The following is a 16,604-nucleotide window of genomic DNA, read 5'->3' as shown; positions in this document are numbered from 1 at the left end:
CGATGTTTGAAATCCAAATCTTAAGGCATACCGCGTGCAGGTCTGATCGGGAGCCTCAAGGACCACCGCGGTCCTGATGCCTTTAAAATCGGATGAGTCGTCGACGTATCGTATTCAAGTCGGTGGATCGAATCGACCACTCGTCTGTACTCGGTTGGCTAATCGGTTTCGTTGCTCGGATCAACTTTTGGGTTTTGCTAGACAGTGAGCTCAACAATAAAATCCATCACTATTTAGCCTTTGATGACGAGGCCATGGCTGATATCTAATATCGAACTTGCTGAGCTCAATTATCCATTTTGTGTCTCCCCGATACCTCGGGCATCTAGAGTACTCGACGGAGAGGTTGATTGGCTGGGACTATGATAGTATGGGCCTAGAAGTAAGGTCGGAGGTGACGAGATGAGATTATTAGAGCCAGGGTGAGCCTTTCTGTCTAGATATCTGGTTTCGGCTGGGACTAAGGCCTTATTGACATAGTACACCGGTAGTTGTTTCCCTTTTTCTTCTCAGATGAGGGTCGAATTGACCGCCGCGAATGAGACAACCATGTATAGTAGTAGTGGCTCTCCTTTCTTGGGCTTGAAGAGTAGTAGGGGCAAACCTAGGTACTATTTGAGCGTTGGAATGCTAGCTCACAATCCTCAGTCCACTCTAGCTTCTTCTTTCCTTTCAACTGTTTGAAGAAGGACAGACACTTGTCTGTGGCTCGGGAGACGAATCGGTTGAGGGTAGGAATCCTGCCGGTGAGGCATTAAATTTCCTTCGTTGTCCTAAGCGAGCTCATGTCCAGCAGAGTTCAGATATTGTCGAGGTTTGCCTCTATTCCACTTTGGCTGACCAGAAAGCCGATGAACTTTTTCAAGCTGATGCCGAAGGCACACTTACTTGGATTTAACTTCATCTGGTACTTTTGTAGGATTATGAACATTTCCTCGAGGTCATCGATGTAGCTTGTAGCCATAGTGCTTTTGATGAGCATGTCATCGACGTAGACTTTCACGGATCGTCAGATCGGTTGGGTGGACATTTTATTGAGGAGTCGCTGGTACGTGGCTCCAGCGTTCTTCAGCCCAAAGGGCATGACGTTGTAGCAGTAGAGTCCTTTGTTAGTGACAAAGGTCATCTTCTGCTTATCATAAAAATGCATAATGATCTGGTTATAGCCTAAGTAAGCATCCATGAAATTTAGGAACTCATGCTCGGCTGTGCTGTCAACAAGCTGGTCGATCTATGGGAGGGGGAAACTGTCCTTGAGGCAGGATTTGTTCAGGTCGGTGTAATCAACGCAGATCCGTCACTTCTTGTTGGACTTTTTCATTAATACAACGTTGGCAATCCAATCAGGATAATAGATTTCTTCAATAAAGCCTGCTTCGAGAAGCATGCCGACCTCTTCACGGATGATGGCGTACCATTCAGGTTCAAAGTCCCATCAATTCAGCCTCACTGGTCGATGGTCAAGGTTCACGTTCAGTTTGTGGACCATGACTTTTGGGTCAATGCCGTGCATGTCTCGATGGGACTAGGCAAACATGTCGGTGTGTCATTGGAGGAGTTCCATGATCTCGTCCCGTAGAGCTGGAGCTAGTGATGAGCCAACCTGAATAGTTCGGGTCAGGTCAGAAACACTGAGGGGGATGGTTATGAGATCCTCGACTGGGGACCCTCTCTCGACCAAATCTTCTCGGGGATTGAGTGAGGTGATGGCCATTGCTTGGTGTTGTGTCCTTAAGGCGATAGAATACCACTGACGTGCTTCCTGTTGGTCCCCTCTGATGAGCCTGACCCCATGCTCAGTTGAGAATTTCATTGTAAGGTGGTATGTAGATACCACTGCTCGTAGGGTGTTGAGAGAGGGTTGCCCGAGGATGATGTTGTAGACGAAAGGGCAGTTGACCATGAGAAAGTCTATCATTGTCATCGTCTAATTAGTCCCTTCTTTAGTTGTGACCGAGAGTAGTATGGATCCCTCAGACATAACTTTATCCCCAACAAAACCGAGGAGAGGAGTTTTGATGGGTCGGAGTCGAGACATTCCGACCCCCATTTTATCAAAGGCGTCGACAAAGAGGATATCAACCGAGCTATCGGTGTTCACCAGAATACGAAACACCTTACGGTTAGCTATAGTCATGGTCACTACCAGTGTGTCATCATGAGGGTGATGGACACCTCGGGCGTCCTCTTCGGTGAAGGTCAGCTTGTAGGAAGCTACTTTCTGCTCCTTCAGAGGCCTGCTGGTGATGTGGATTTGATGTTCTAAGTTGCTGTTGCTGATACTAGGAGCATGGGCTCTACGTGCTCGGTTCGAATCTCCTCCTCCAGCGGGCTCGCTGAAGATGGTGTGGATTTCCCCAGTAGCTTGGTTATTATTGATGGGTTGTTCGTTCTTCCGATCTGACCGTTCTTTTCTCCTATTGACATATTCTTGCAAATGCCCGTCATGGATGAGGGCCTCGATTTCTTCTTTAAGGTCGAAGCAGTCGCTAATGGAGTGCCCATGGTCACGATGAAAGTGACATTATTTTCGTTTATCTCGCTTGTTAATGTTGGTCTTCATCCGGTTCAGCCATTTAAGGATCCATTTATCCTGAAGTTCCATGAGAACCTGCTAGGGCGTTGCGTTGAGGGGGGTGTAAGAGATGAATTTACTCTCGAGTCACCTGCCCTCTAGTCGAATCGTTGTCCTTTCTTCGCTTGTTGTTGGGGGCCAACACTTGTTCTTACTTGGGTCAGTTCTCATTGGTCAAGCTTCATCAATTCCAAGTGGCTTTTCGCGAGTTGAAAAGATCCTCGGCGTTGGAGTATTTCTGGGCTCGGCTGAGGAGATCGGCTAGCGTCGTTGGAGGGTTCTTGCCGAGCGAGAAGATGAATCTCCCCTCCCTCATGCTAGCCATCATGGCGGCCAGGGCGATCTGGTCCGAATATCCCTCCACTTGCATCGCTTCCAGGTTGAAGTGCTTAATATAATCTTTTAACAACTCGCCCTTCTTCTAGATGATGGTGATGAGGTGAGTTGTTGGTTTTAGCCTTTCTTTTCCTCCGATGAAGTTGGTCATAAAGGCTTTGCTGAGCTGCATGAATGAATTGATGGATTATGGTTTTAGCTGTCGAAACCACTTCCAAGCTACTCCTGTCAAGGTTAAGGAGAATGCTGTGCATTACCGATGTCGATGCACCATGAAGCTCCATCCATACCCTGAAGGATTCCAGATGATCAACCGGGTCGGTGTTCCTAGAATAAGATGTGATCTTTGGCTCTAGAATCTAGGCCGAAGTTGAGTGTGCATGATGTCAGGAGTGAATGACGGCTCTGTCTCTTCCAACATTGCTTCTATTAAGGTCTGAGAATGTGCGCAGTAGGCCTGCTGCATGTTGCCGATATAACCTCGCAGTTCATTGAGCTTAGCCTCCCAGGGATCTTTATTTTCGGCTATCGCCTCAGCCTCCGGAGCTTTGCCACACCTCTTCTTCTCCAACTCAGGTCATAAATTGAAGGCAGCTAGCTTAGCAGTGCTTAAGGCGTGGGAAGGGGTTGCGATGATCTGTCTACTCCTACGACATTCAGTGGGTGCTTGAGATGGTGTAGAGACTTGTGTGGTTGCTCGAGCAATAACTTCCCCAGCCCCTTGGTTGAGGGGAGGGATTTGTCGCTCAAGCATTTACCTTATCTCATCGAGATTGCTAGCCAGGGCTTCAACTTGATGTTCAAGGGAGACGAGCCGACCTCCTCGATTCTGGGACCGTTGTGCTCAGCCTACGGGTGTAGAATCAGCTTGAGGTTTGAAAGATGAGTCCTGATGACCTACAAACTTTTTGGCGGCTTAGGGTTGGACACATTGGTGGTGGTATGGGCTTTCTTTCTTCCTTTTACTATCATCGAACCCCTATGAGTGCTGAGAACGGCTTTCGATGTCGTTCTCACAGACAGCGCCAAAATATTGATACAAAAATCTGGATAGCCTTCCCCAGACCTTCTAATCACCTACACAAAGAGAGGACAAAGGAGACCCTGCCTGCAGCAGGGGACCCTCTGATGCCTAAGTTGAGTAGGAAATCTGGGTCTGGTCGAAGATAGGGTTTTAAACTAAAGATTATGTATACCTTTCACTATTAAGAGTGCTCCTATTTATAGGTGAGGAGAGGCGATGGTGTAAAGGAATATTTCATGTTTAGTAGGAGCGTATTGTAGTGGGATTCAGATCCCTGGCGTATCAAGCTGATCTTCCGAGATCTCCAGGGAAGATCTTGGACAACTGTTGCAATCATCTCCCTGGATTCTCAGCTAGAATCTCGGATGGGTAAGTTTGGTAAGACCTAGATGGTTGGATTTAGGTCGGAACTAGCATAGGAGGCCGAGGTGGGGAGTGATTTCGAGGAAAGGCTCGGCCGTTTTGGGTTCTTCTATTGAGTTGTTGCTGAGCTCCTTTTGGCTTCAGGTAGATTAGCACTTAGCGGACCTGCCTTTGGAGACCGTAGGATGATCACAGTCAATCTCCTTTCCTATTCGGATTGGGGTTGAGGTATCGGTTGTTGGCTGGCCTCATGGCACACATGGATGTCCGACTTGACTTTATCTCATTGGTGAGTCCATTTTTACCCACAACAAATATAGTCCCGAATGTATATAAATAGGGTGTTGAAGGAGTTAAGGTAGTCGATCTAATAATAATGTCAGGAATGCTCCAATAAGGTTTATTTGACATTTCTATTTTTGACAAATTTAGTCTCTTGAGAGTTGTTTTTCTTTTTTGTTGGCTATTTTGGGTAAATTTTGAAATAAGGTTTTAGGTCTTCGATATAAGTGATGTAATCGAGCAATATTTGATCGTTGTGTAATAAAATATTCAAGTTTTCACTCTTGTTATTTCATATGGATTCAAGAAGTACCTAGTGGATTCAAGGTTTTGACTACATGAAGAATACTGTGTTCTTTTTCTTTATCGTTTCACGCTCTTCCTTGCATCAATTTTGGGCTCATGCGCTATCAAGAGCTAGCCAAACTCATGGATGGAGTTAATGTCAAACAAACATCATGGTATGCACCCAAAAGCTTTTTGTTGTACCGACTCTTTACAACATTTTATGTTTGTGCCATTTTTTATTATATATAATACAAATAACGAGGGAAATTACTTTCTTACAATTAGGTTTTGGAGGATTATAAACTTTACATTTTTAAATGATGCGAAGGAATTTAAATAAAAGATAAGGATGTTTGGCTGTGTGTTGAGCTTTTTCCCACTTAGACCCATCAATGATGTATATTTTATTCATGTATGCAAACCTCAAGAGCATCTAGCTCATACAAATAGGGCTGACTAAGGGTTAGGTCCTAGAGTTCTTAGACCTGGTTTAATTGAGGGTTGGTCATGTTTAGTCCTGGTTTCATTTTTTTAGGAACTAGACAAGAATCCAATTAGGTTTTGGGCACTCGTTAGGTACCATTGGGTCTTTGTGAGCCTAGTTTCAGGTTGGATTCATATCATGCCCCTATCAAGGCATTCACATAGTCAGGTTACTTGAATGAATGGATTGCTATGCATGTGTTGTTTTAATACACACGAGTTGTCGTGGCTAGAAAAACGTTATTTTGTTGCCTACACACACACACACAGACTTTCCTATTGTGTGGTATGTGTTCGCAGTATCTCCTAAAGTTTTTCATCTCCATCATCAATAGAAAATAAACTGTTTTCATTTGACCTATTTTTTTCACATGGTATTAGAGTAGATGATTTACACCATTTATCATTCATATTTTCGATCTCTATTATTAGGGTATATGTAAGACGTGTTCTTGTAATACCCTCTGTACTTTTAGTTTCAAGTGCCGACACATTTGAAATGAACTAGAACGGCGAGTACCAGTTGCGATCCTATTTTGGTATTTTTAGAGATCTATACCTTGGCGATGGCACAAGTATTACGATTCCAACGCAATACGACACCCCCATTGTGATACCCAATTAGTAAGATACACGCTTAAATGCAAAAAGAGGCGGGTAGGCGTCCTAATGCACGTATATGCGGCGTGTGAGGCCCACTTGCTTGGAAATCTCTAAAAAGCCTATAATGACATCACCTTACCTATTTTCTTAAAGACCACCATGCCCGCATAGCCTTTTTCCAAACTCCACACATTATTACTACTCTCCCCCAGAAGACAACCGAGCCCCTACTTTAACCCCTACACCCCCTAAAAAGATAAAAATGCCCTACTTCTCTTTCATTTCCCATACAAACAAGCCCCAAAAGTCCAACCCCACCCCCTACCCTACCACCTTTTTCATCTCCCCCATTCTAGAAAACATCCCCATTATACCTCTCTCCTTCCGTTCCCTCTCTATCATCTCATTCTCTCTCCATTCAAAAGGCTAAAGCCCCATCCTTATCCCACCATTTGTGCCCTACTTTTCTTTCATTCCCCATACAAACAAGCCCCGAAAGTCCAACCCCACCCCCTACCCTACCACCTTTTTCATCCCCCCCATTCTAGAAATCCTCCCCATTATACCTCTCTCCTTTCAATTCCCTCTCTATCATCTCATTCTCTCTCCATTCAAAAGGCTAAAGCTCCATCCTTATCCCACCATTTGTGCTAGCAAAGAAAAGAAAAGAGATTGAGAAAAGAAAAGAAAATAAAAGAGAAGGAAAAATGAGAGTTTAGGAGAGACAAAAGGAGTAGATATGAGAGAGTTGTGGTGGTTGGTGGAGCCTTCAACACCATTGATGGTGGCTAACCACCTTGTTTAAGAACCTTGAAGGAGACCCCCCTTTTCTTATGCTATTTATGAGAGTGCAAGGGTTGATCTAAACCGTCCATCTTCTCAATGCCTTCCTTTTTTTTTTTTTTTATTTATTTAATTTTTAGCTTTGATAAATATGTTTGATTTTTAAGTTTGAAAGCGATGTTTTACTATTCCAAGTATTTATTCTAAGTGGGCCCCACATTACGTGTGTACATGTACGATATGTGTCATGTGTTAATTCTGATGGGGTGCACGTCTTTTGATCTAGTCGTCGAAATGGTGCGTACCGCGCGGCATTGGAATCACATTGTCCGTGTGGTCGTTTGGGTATAAGTCTCGGGTCATTAAGGTACGTCCGATCAAAATTCACTAATCCGGTCTATCCAGAGTGTGATGATACTAAAAACTAGGTGTACAGACGGTCTTTCGGGATACGGGTCGCACATTATTGATGTCTCGGTTTAATGGTGTGACTGGTGGAATGCATAAGTTTTTTTAAGAAAGTACAAGTATTATTTTTAATATTGCACATGAGTATATAAGTAGGTCTCTAAACTTGATTAGGGTAGAACAAGAGAGTTTACATGATTTTTAGGGTTTTGAAAAGGAAAAGATAGGTCTTCTATTTTGTAAGTTGTTCCATATCAAGTAATTTATTGCTCATAATGGATTGACCATCATTTTGTGCCGTGGTTTTTTTCCGCAGGAATTTTCCACTTAAAAATTTCTATGTTCTCTTTAGTTGCTTCATCTTTCTCGTTTTCAATCATGTCTTTGATTCTGCCAGAGGTTGCTTCCGCGCCTGTTAAAGGGTTTCAATGCCTGACATTATTGGGGTTTGCTAATCCTACACGAGCCATGGAGAAAAGTTGCTCCATGGTCCTCTCTTGACAACACATATCCCTCTCTTGACAACACGTGGCAGAGGTCAACTAAGAGTAAAACTCATTTTTTATACTTGTCCATATAATTTTTTTTTCAAGACTCCAACCTTGCAAGTCATTAATCAGACTTGTGAAAAAAATGTGGTCCACCATGAAGACTTCTTGGCATAAAAATCAAGCTGGCCCCACACCACGGTGGCCTCATTAGAAACCAAGGGTTGGTGCCCCATCCTCATTCCTCCCTATTTTGTGGCCTACCTGAGTTGTAGATTTGACTAAATTTTTACCTCAAGGACTAGAATCGAAGAGGTGACTGATGGACGACGTGGATCTTACATATAGATACGGTGGGCCCTGTTACATCCTGGTTTCGACCACTTTTGGAAAGAGATGCTACAACAAAATAAGAAAATTGCCCTCACAATATTGGGAATTTGATCCATATCTCTGTGGGACCCACCATGATGTTCACGTGACATCCAGTCCATTCATTAGTTTTGGAAGATTATGTTAGGACATGAGTTCAAAAATGATGTAGATCTAAAACTCAACTGGGCATGCCACATAAAATAGTGGGATGTAAACTCCCACTGTTAAAACCTTCTAGAGGCTCACAATGATATTTAAATGCCCTCCAACCTGCTCGTAAGGTGACTCCCACCATGATCAAGGGAAAACACATATAGACTAGATCCAAAACTTCTGCATGCCCAGCAAGTTCCAACGGTAGCTGTTCAGGCCCCACTTTTACTTATGATCCGACACACTTTAGTTTTGGATGAACATAATTTTTTAAATCATGTAGTAACATAAGCTAATGTAATAGATGGAGTGAATGCCATATAATCACAATGATGGCTCCAAATCTAGAATAAGGAGGAATTCTTAGCATTATTTTCAAAATCGATAGCTGAAATCGCGTAGGAAAGTGGAGTGCCCATTCATTAGATCCATGCCGTCTATCTGATGGCATATTACATTTATACCATTGATGCTAAAATTCAATTTGATCTAAGAGTTTGGTGGGCTACAACATAAGTAGCAGTGCAAAATCATGCTTAAAATTCTAAGTTCATGTGGCAACTAAGGTGAATGGATTGTTTGGGTTGACCATACACACACACTTCAGATCATTCTAATCCCGAGACATTCCATCTCATTATTTCCCATTGTACGACCCACATTAATATCATCCATCAAAATCCGCTGGGTATCAAAAGTTGTCATTTTCATTTTATTCATTTGCACAGTCAAAATTGTCTTTGAAGCAAGCATACGTAGAATGCATTTATGGACTAGACAAATCATGTGTTCTGTTGTGTATTTCTTGTGTGGAAAAAACAAAAGAAAAAAGATGATCCTAACCATCTAACAAGTGTTCAGCAAAAGGATGGACTTAATGAAAATGTGATATGTCTGGTGGAGAAAATTAGGCCATTAAGATCCTCAAATCAATGTGATTTTTAGATCTAGGATACATTCATAGTATGTCTCATACTTTGGATGATCTACATTGCCACATGATACCACATGCATTGTCGTTGAGGTGTCGCATATGAGGTTCTTCTTTAACTATAAAACGGAGTTTTCCTTCAACTATTAAAGTAGGAGGCTTACTTTTATGAGCCATTTTAAGCTTGAAATTACCTTATTTTTAGCTAAAATATAACTTTCAATGAACTTATTATAATGATTATCTAACATGCCACATATGTATGCCATTTTAAGATATTAAAGATCAATTATTTAACCAAATTTATTATCATTTGAATATATTACAGAATTCCTATTTAGCTAAAATCTAGGTTCTTTAACATAATTTATTAATACAATAAGGGTCTATTTGGATACGCGTTTTGGGATGCATTGTATCGTATTAGAAGTTATGATTTGACGTTTACCGTGTTTGGATTGGAGTGAATAGGAGTTGAATCCTATGCATGCCAATACAAACTCCAGCCAAATTTTCGAACCGACGGTAGATTATTGTCAGTGGGTTCTGTTGCCATCAATACTTCATATTCATTGTGTTGTATTCGGCAGTGGATGAAAGTTTGAAATTTGTACGATTACAAGATATCTGGTACCTATGCAGTGTAAGATCGGGGCCGTTCATTTGGTACATTTCAATGTGAAAATCATCTGGGCTAGAAATCAGAAAGTTCCATACATCAAACAGGCCACCCGACCTAATTACGATTGTACAATACGCAGACATAATACGTCCTATCCAAACATTGATCTGCAAAACGTATTGTATACTATTCCAAACAATACCTCCTATCCAAACATTGATTAGTATCTGATTGATTTGGATGTATTTTGAAAACTGTCCAATGTATACATGAACAGTACCCAAATACAATACAATACAATATAGTATTGTATTGTATTGTATTTGGGTACTGTATACAATATTGTATTGTATTGTATTCGGGTACTGTTCATGTATACATTGGACGGTTTTCAGAATACATCCAAATCAGTTAGATACTAATCAATGTTTGGATAGGAGGTATTGTTTGGCATAGTATACAATACGTTATATATATCAATGTTTGGATGTGACGTATTATGTCTGCGTATTGTACAATCTTAATGTTGTCCCTAATACTATGATTTCTCATCTTAATGAAACATAACAATGCAAATCTCCACTACATAGTTACTAGATATCTTGTAATGGTACAAATGAACGACTCCGATCTTACACTGCATAGGTATCATATATCTTGTAATCATACAAATTTCAAATTTTCATCCGCTGCCGAATATAGCGCAATGAATACGAAGTATTGACGGCAACAGAACCCACTGACAATACTCTACCGTCGGTTCAAAAATTTGGCTGGAGTTTATATTCGCATGCATGGGATTCAACTCCTATTCACTTTAATCCAAATCCGGTAAACGTCAAATCATAACTTCCAATATGATACAATACATCCCAAAACGCGTATCCAAACATGCCTTAAGATTTTAAAAATTACTTCTGCCAAGCACAACTGAAAATCCAAATCACTGAATTTTAATGTAATTGTGATTTGGATTCCAAGTGTTTCAAATACAAGAAGTCAAACAAGCCCTAAATATATGGGAGCCTTTGGATACAAGGTCTTCCTTCAGTGATCCAAAACCACTTATACCATGAATATTACCTTAGGTCTTGTTTACATTCGTGGAAAGCAAGGAAAAGGAAATAGTGTTTCTCATGAAACTCACTTTTCATTATTTGTTAAGCCTTTCTTTATAAAAAAATTATAAAAAACACTATTTTCTACTTTCTATATTTGTTTAGCTTAAGAAATGCATTTTCTCATGGTGGAAGGAAAATATATTTATTAAGGGTTAAAGTCTTAATATGCTATCATCCATGATCAATCGCATCACATGTGGCATATGTGACAGATTGTGTCAGATGAGACATTGTCTATCTCATATTGTGTCCCACTTGTAAATAGCCCCAAATGTGCTAATGTGCCATGTGTTACCATCCATCTTCTCTTGTGCTCCCACATGAGCTATTGCGCTACATGTAATTTAATTCATCTTACTTATGCACTCACATGTGCAAAACACCCCACATGCACCAATGTGCCATATGTGCCATTGTCCATCCTCAATCCTCAAAACATATAATATGCCAATAGTGTAAATGTGTACAAAAGTTATCATCTAGCTTTAATGCCCACATGTCAAATGTACCAATGTGTAGCTCCACATGTCAAATATGCCAATTTGTGTCTTGTGCAATGTGTCGCTATACAACTTCAAGCACCTCGACTGTACCATGCGTGCCCACAATTCAGCTTCAAGTACCCTCATATGCAGTGTATGCCAAAGTGCCATTGTTCATCTCTAAACATGCCGCATGCGCCACAGCACATGCTAGTGTCTACAGTAAAAAATTCTAAGATTTTTTTTTTCCTTGCGAAACAACAAACTTGAAAATAGATCCCAAATTTCCACGAAAATCATAAAAATAAGGATGAATTCTTGAAATTCTTTTATTATTTTCTTCTAAATCAACAGCTGAAAAAGGCATAGGAAAGTGGAGGACCTAACTTGCACCCATTCATTAGGTCCAAGGCGTCCCTTCGATGACCTATTACATTAATATGGATGCTAAAATTCAATTTGATCTAAGCATTTGATAAGCTACAACATGATTAGCAGTGCAAAATCATGCTTAAAATTCTTAGTTCATGTGGCAACTAAAATGAATGGATTGGTTGGCATATAAACACGAAGGTTGACCCTACACACACTTCAGATCATTATAATCCCGAGACTTTTCATCTCGTTATTTCCCATGGTACATCCCAAGTGCATGTATGTCATCCATCAAAATCTGTTAGGTATCAAAAGTTATCATTTTCATTTTATTCATCTGCATGGTAAAAATTATCCATGTAGCATGCAACGTGTGGAATGCATCTAAGGACCAGATAAATCATGGGTTTTGTCTTGTATTGCTTCCAATATTGAAAGAAAAAATGAGGAAAAGAATGATCCTAACCATCTAATAAGTTTTCAGCAATAGGATGGACGTAATGAAAATGGTCTATATGTCAGAGAAAATTAGGCGATTAAGATCCTCAAATCAATGTGATTTTTAGATCTATGATCCATTCATAGTATGTCCCGTAATTTAGATGATCTACATTGCCATGCATGATACCACATGCATGGCCGATGAGGTGTCACATATGAGGTTTTTCTTCAACTATGAAATGGAGTTTTCTTTCAAATATTAAATTAGCAGGCTTACTTTTGTGAACCACCTTAAGCTCAAAATTGCCTCATTTTTAGTCAAAGTATAACTTTCAATGGACTTATTGTAATGATTATCTAACATGTCACACATGTATGCCATTTTGGGATATTAAAGTTCATTTATTTAACCAAATTTATTATCCTTTTAATATATTACGGAATTCCTATTTAGCCAAAATATAGGTTATTTAACATAATTTTTTTAATTCAATAAGATTTTAAAAATCACTTTGGTCAAACACAACTGATAATTTCAAATCACTGAATTTTAATGTAATTGTAATTTCAAGTGTTTCAAATAAAAGCGGTCAAACAAGGCTTAAATATCTGGGGCTTTAGCCTTTGGATGCAAGGCCGTCTTCAAGTGATCCAAATCACTTATACCATGAATATTACATGTTTAGATTCATGGAAAGCAAGGGGAAGAAAACAATGTTTCTCATAGAACTTACTTTTTGTTGTTTGTTAAGAGTTTCTTTTTTGGAAATTTTGGGAAACATTATTTCCCACTTTGTATTTTTGCTAGAAAATAAATAAATTTATTTTCCTACATTCATTCCTAAGAAATGCATTTTCTTATGATGGAAGGAAAATGGGATTATTAAGGGTTAAAGCCCAAATATGCCGCCATCCATGCTCAATCGCCTCACTTGTGCCAATTGTGCTACATAAGACATTGCCCATCTCTAGTCATCCCCCACACATGCTACTATGCTACACCTGCTGCTATCCATCCTATGCGTACCCCACATGTAAAGAGCCCTAAATGTGCTAATGTGCCATTTGTCACCATCCATCTTCTCTTGCGCCCTCATATGTGCTATTGTGCTGCATGTAACTTACTTCATCTTACTTGTGCCCCACATGTGCAAAGCACCTCACATGCACCAACATGCCGCATGTGCCATTGCCCATCTTCAATCCTCCAAACATGCCATGTGCCAATGGTGCCAATGGTGCCAATGCGCACAAGAGCTATCACCAAGCTTTAGCACCCACATGTCAAATATTGTGCCAGTGCGTGGCCCCACATGTCCGTAGCCTTTGCTCATTTTTTTTTTGTTAGTGAACAAAAGTATGAAAGTAATGAAAATGGTCTATTTGTCGAAGAAACTAAAGGCGATTAAGATCCTAAAATCAATGTGACTTTTAGATCTAGGATCCATTCATAGTATGCCCCATAATTTGCATGATTTACATTGCCATGTATGATACCACATGCATGGATGATGACGTGTCACATAAGAGGTTTTCTTTTCTTCTTTTTTTTCAATTATAAAATGAAGTTTTCCTTCAACTATAAATTAGAAAGCCTATTTTTATGGACCACTTGAAGCTCGAAATTGCCTTATTTTTTTACAAAGTATAATTTTCAATGAATTTATTCTTGAAGCTTGAAATTGCCTTATTTTTTTCCAAAGTATAATTTTCATTGAATTTATTATATTGATTATCTAACATGTCTTACATATGTCATTTTAGAATATTAAAGATCATTTATTTAATCAAATTTATTATCTTTTGAATATATTACAAAATTCCTATTTAGCCAAATCTAGCTTATTAAACATAATTTTTTAATTCAATAAAATTTTAATTACATTTGGTCAAACTCAATTGAAAAATCCCAATCACTGAATTTTAATGTAATTGTGATTTTGGATTCCAAATGTTCCAAATACAAGAGTTTAAACAAGTCTTAAACATATGGGACTTTAGCCTTTGGATGCAAGGTCGTCTTCCAATGATCCAAACCATTTATACCATGAATATTACCTTAGGACCTATTTGGATTCATGGAAAGCAAGGGAAAGAACATAATCTTTCTCATGAAAGTCATTTTTTTTTTTTAATTTGTTAAGCCTTTTATTATGAAAAATTTTAGGAAACAATATTTTTCACCTTTTTATTTTTTCTGAAAAATAAATAAAGTTAGTTTTCTACCTCTATCCTTAAGAAATGCAGTTTTGCACGGTGGAAGAAAAATGGATTTATTAAGGGTTAAATCCCAAATATGCCTCATCCATACATGATCAATCGCCTCACATGTGCCACATGTTTCTCATTGTGCCAAGTGAGACATTGTCCACATTTAACCATGCCCCATGTACCACCATCCATCTTATATTGTGCCCCATGTGTGACGAGCCCCAATTTGGTAATGTGCCATGTGTCACCATCCATCTTCTCTTGCGTCCCGACATGTACTATTGTGCCACATGTAACTTAATTCATCTTACTTGTGCCCCCACATGTACAAAGCTCCTCACATACCAACGTGCCATAGGTGCGATTATCTATCTTGAATCCTTTGAATATGCCATGTGCCAATGGTGTTAAAGTGTATAAGAGCTGTCGTGTAGCTTTAGCGCCCATATGTCAAATATGCTAATGTGTGGCGTCACATGTAAAATGTGCCAATGTGTCTTATGCCACGTGTCATCGTATAACTTCAAGCACCTCATATATACCATGCATGCCACAATTCAGCTTCAAGTACCTACGTATGCTGTTGGGGCAACCTACGTATGTTGTGTATGCCACAGTGCCACTGTTCATCTCTAAGCATGCCACATGTGCTAATCTAGCACATGCTAGTGAATTGTAATTTTTTTCAAGATTTTTTTTTTTCCAAATAAAAAACCTAAAAATAAATCCTAAATTTTTACAAAAATATTATTAAAAAATAAAAAAGAAAAATAATATTTCTTTTCACACAATTTTCTAAAACTAAGGTTTTTTAAGAAATACAATTAGGGCCCATTTAGATACCTCCAAATAAGTTATTTTTTCTACTTATTGTAATAGATTAAAAACTTACTCAAGATAAGTAAGTTTGGTTTAAGATCAATTATAAGTAACATTTTTTTACTTAAAGTTACTTAATCACTTCAACATAATAAGTTGAAACCAAGGTAAGCTACCTGAGGCATAAGTAGCTTATATAAATAACTTATGATCCAAATGCCCCCTTAACTTTCTATAGATTTTCATGAATCCAAACACACCCTTAGATAGAACATGTGCAAGGTAAAAAAAAATTCATTGAAATATTTTATTATTTTGATCATTTATTAATTAGTTTTATTTTTTTGCTAAGTTAGATGATATTTTTAACATGTAAATAATTAAGGTCGAAATGCTTCCATGGGAGATAATCCCTCCACTGATAGTCGGTCCTATCATATGAACAGTTGTCTTTGTTAAAAGCGGCTAAATCCTACTAAATTATCAAATAAGATTCCTTATGTCATCGCTCCCATGCTCTCTCTACTTTTGACAAAGCACTTCATCTATCCAACATGCTATATGCGATCATTTAGATAATTGTACTTGTTTGTGGAGCCAAGATAGATCTGCCGTTGGATATGCCATATGATTGACATTATTTTTATGTAAAGTTGATCTGTGTTGTGCCATATTTTTTGCTAGAAAAAGCTGATAAGAAGGTGACATGTGGCATTGCACGAGAGATAGGACATGGATAAAAAGATCTTTAAGATACTTTGAGCCCTTTTTTGTGAAATCATAGCTGGCATAAATCCAATGCTACACGTCATTGGATTATCAATGAAGTAACATGGCCGAGTTATCAAAAATTTAACAACCAAAAAGTCCTTCCATATAATTCAAGAATCCATCATTTGCTCGAAAAACTAAGATCTCATTGGACTGACCCCTTTAAAGTTAAAATAGTTTATCCTCATGGGGCTGTCGAGATAGAAAATCTGGTGAATAGTAACATTTTAAAAGTGAATGGTCACTGCCTTAAACCATTCGTTGAGAAATTCGATTCAGATGGCATGTCAAACCCTCTAAATGATCATGTCTATCGGGACTGGCCTTTTAGTCTTATGGAGGTCCATTTATCCATTTATTGCTTTCTTAGTATTAAGTTAAAATAATTTATTTTTATTCATTGGAAACCCCTTTAGATAGTGGAAACTTCATGCAATCTTAATGATCTTCTTCAGGTACTCTCTCTCTTACTCATTCCTTAAAAAAATAAAAATAAAAAAATTAATGAGGACAATGTATATTTTATATTAAGGGGTGATATTAGATGTAATTAATCAGTTTTTTTTTTAGCAAAAAAATTCTTCGATTTTTAGGTTTCAAAACTCTCTTGAATATTAATATTTTGTATATCTGAATATATTTGAGTCTAACATGATAAGATATAAAGTAA

This window comes from Magnolia sinica, chromosome 7 (genome assembly GCF_029962835.1).
Source record: "Magnolia sinica isolate HGM2019 chromosome 7, MsV1, whole genome shotgun sequence".
Lineage (NCBI taxonomy): Eukaryota > Viridiplantae > Streptophyta > Magnoliopsida > Magnoliales > Magnoliaceae > Magnolia > Magnolia sinica.
This window is presented reverse-complemented; position numbering follows the sequence as displayed.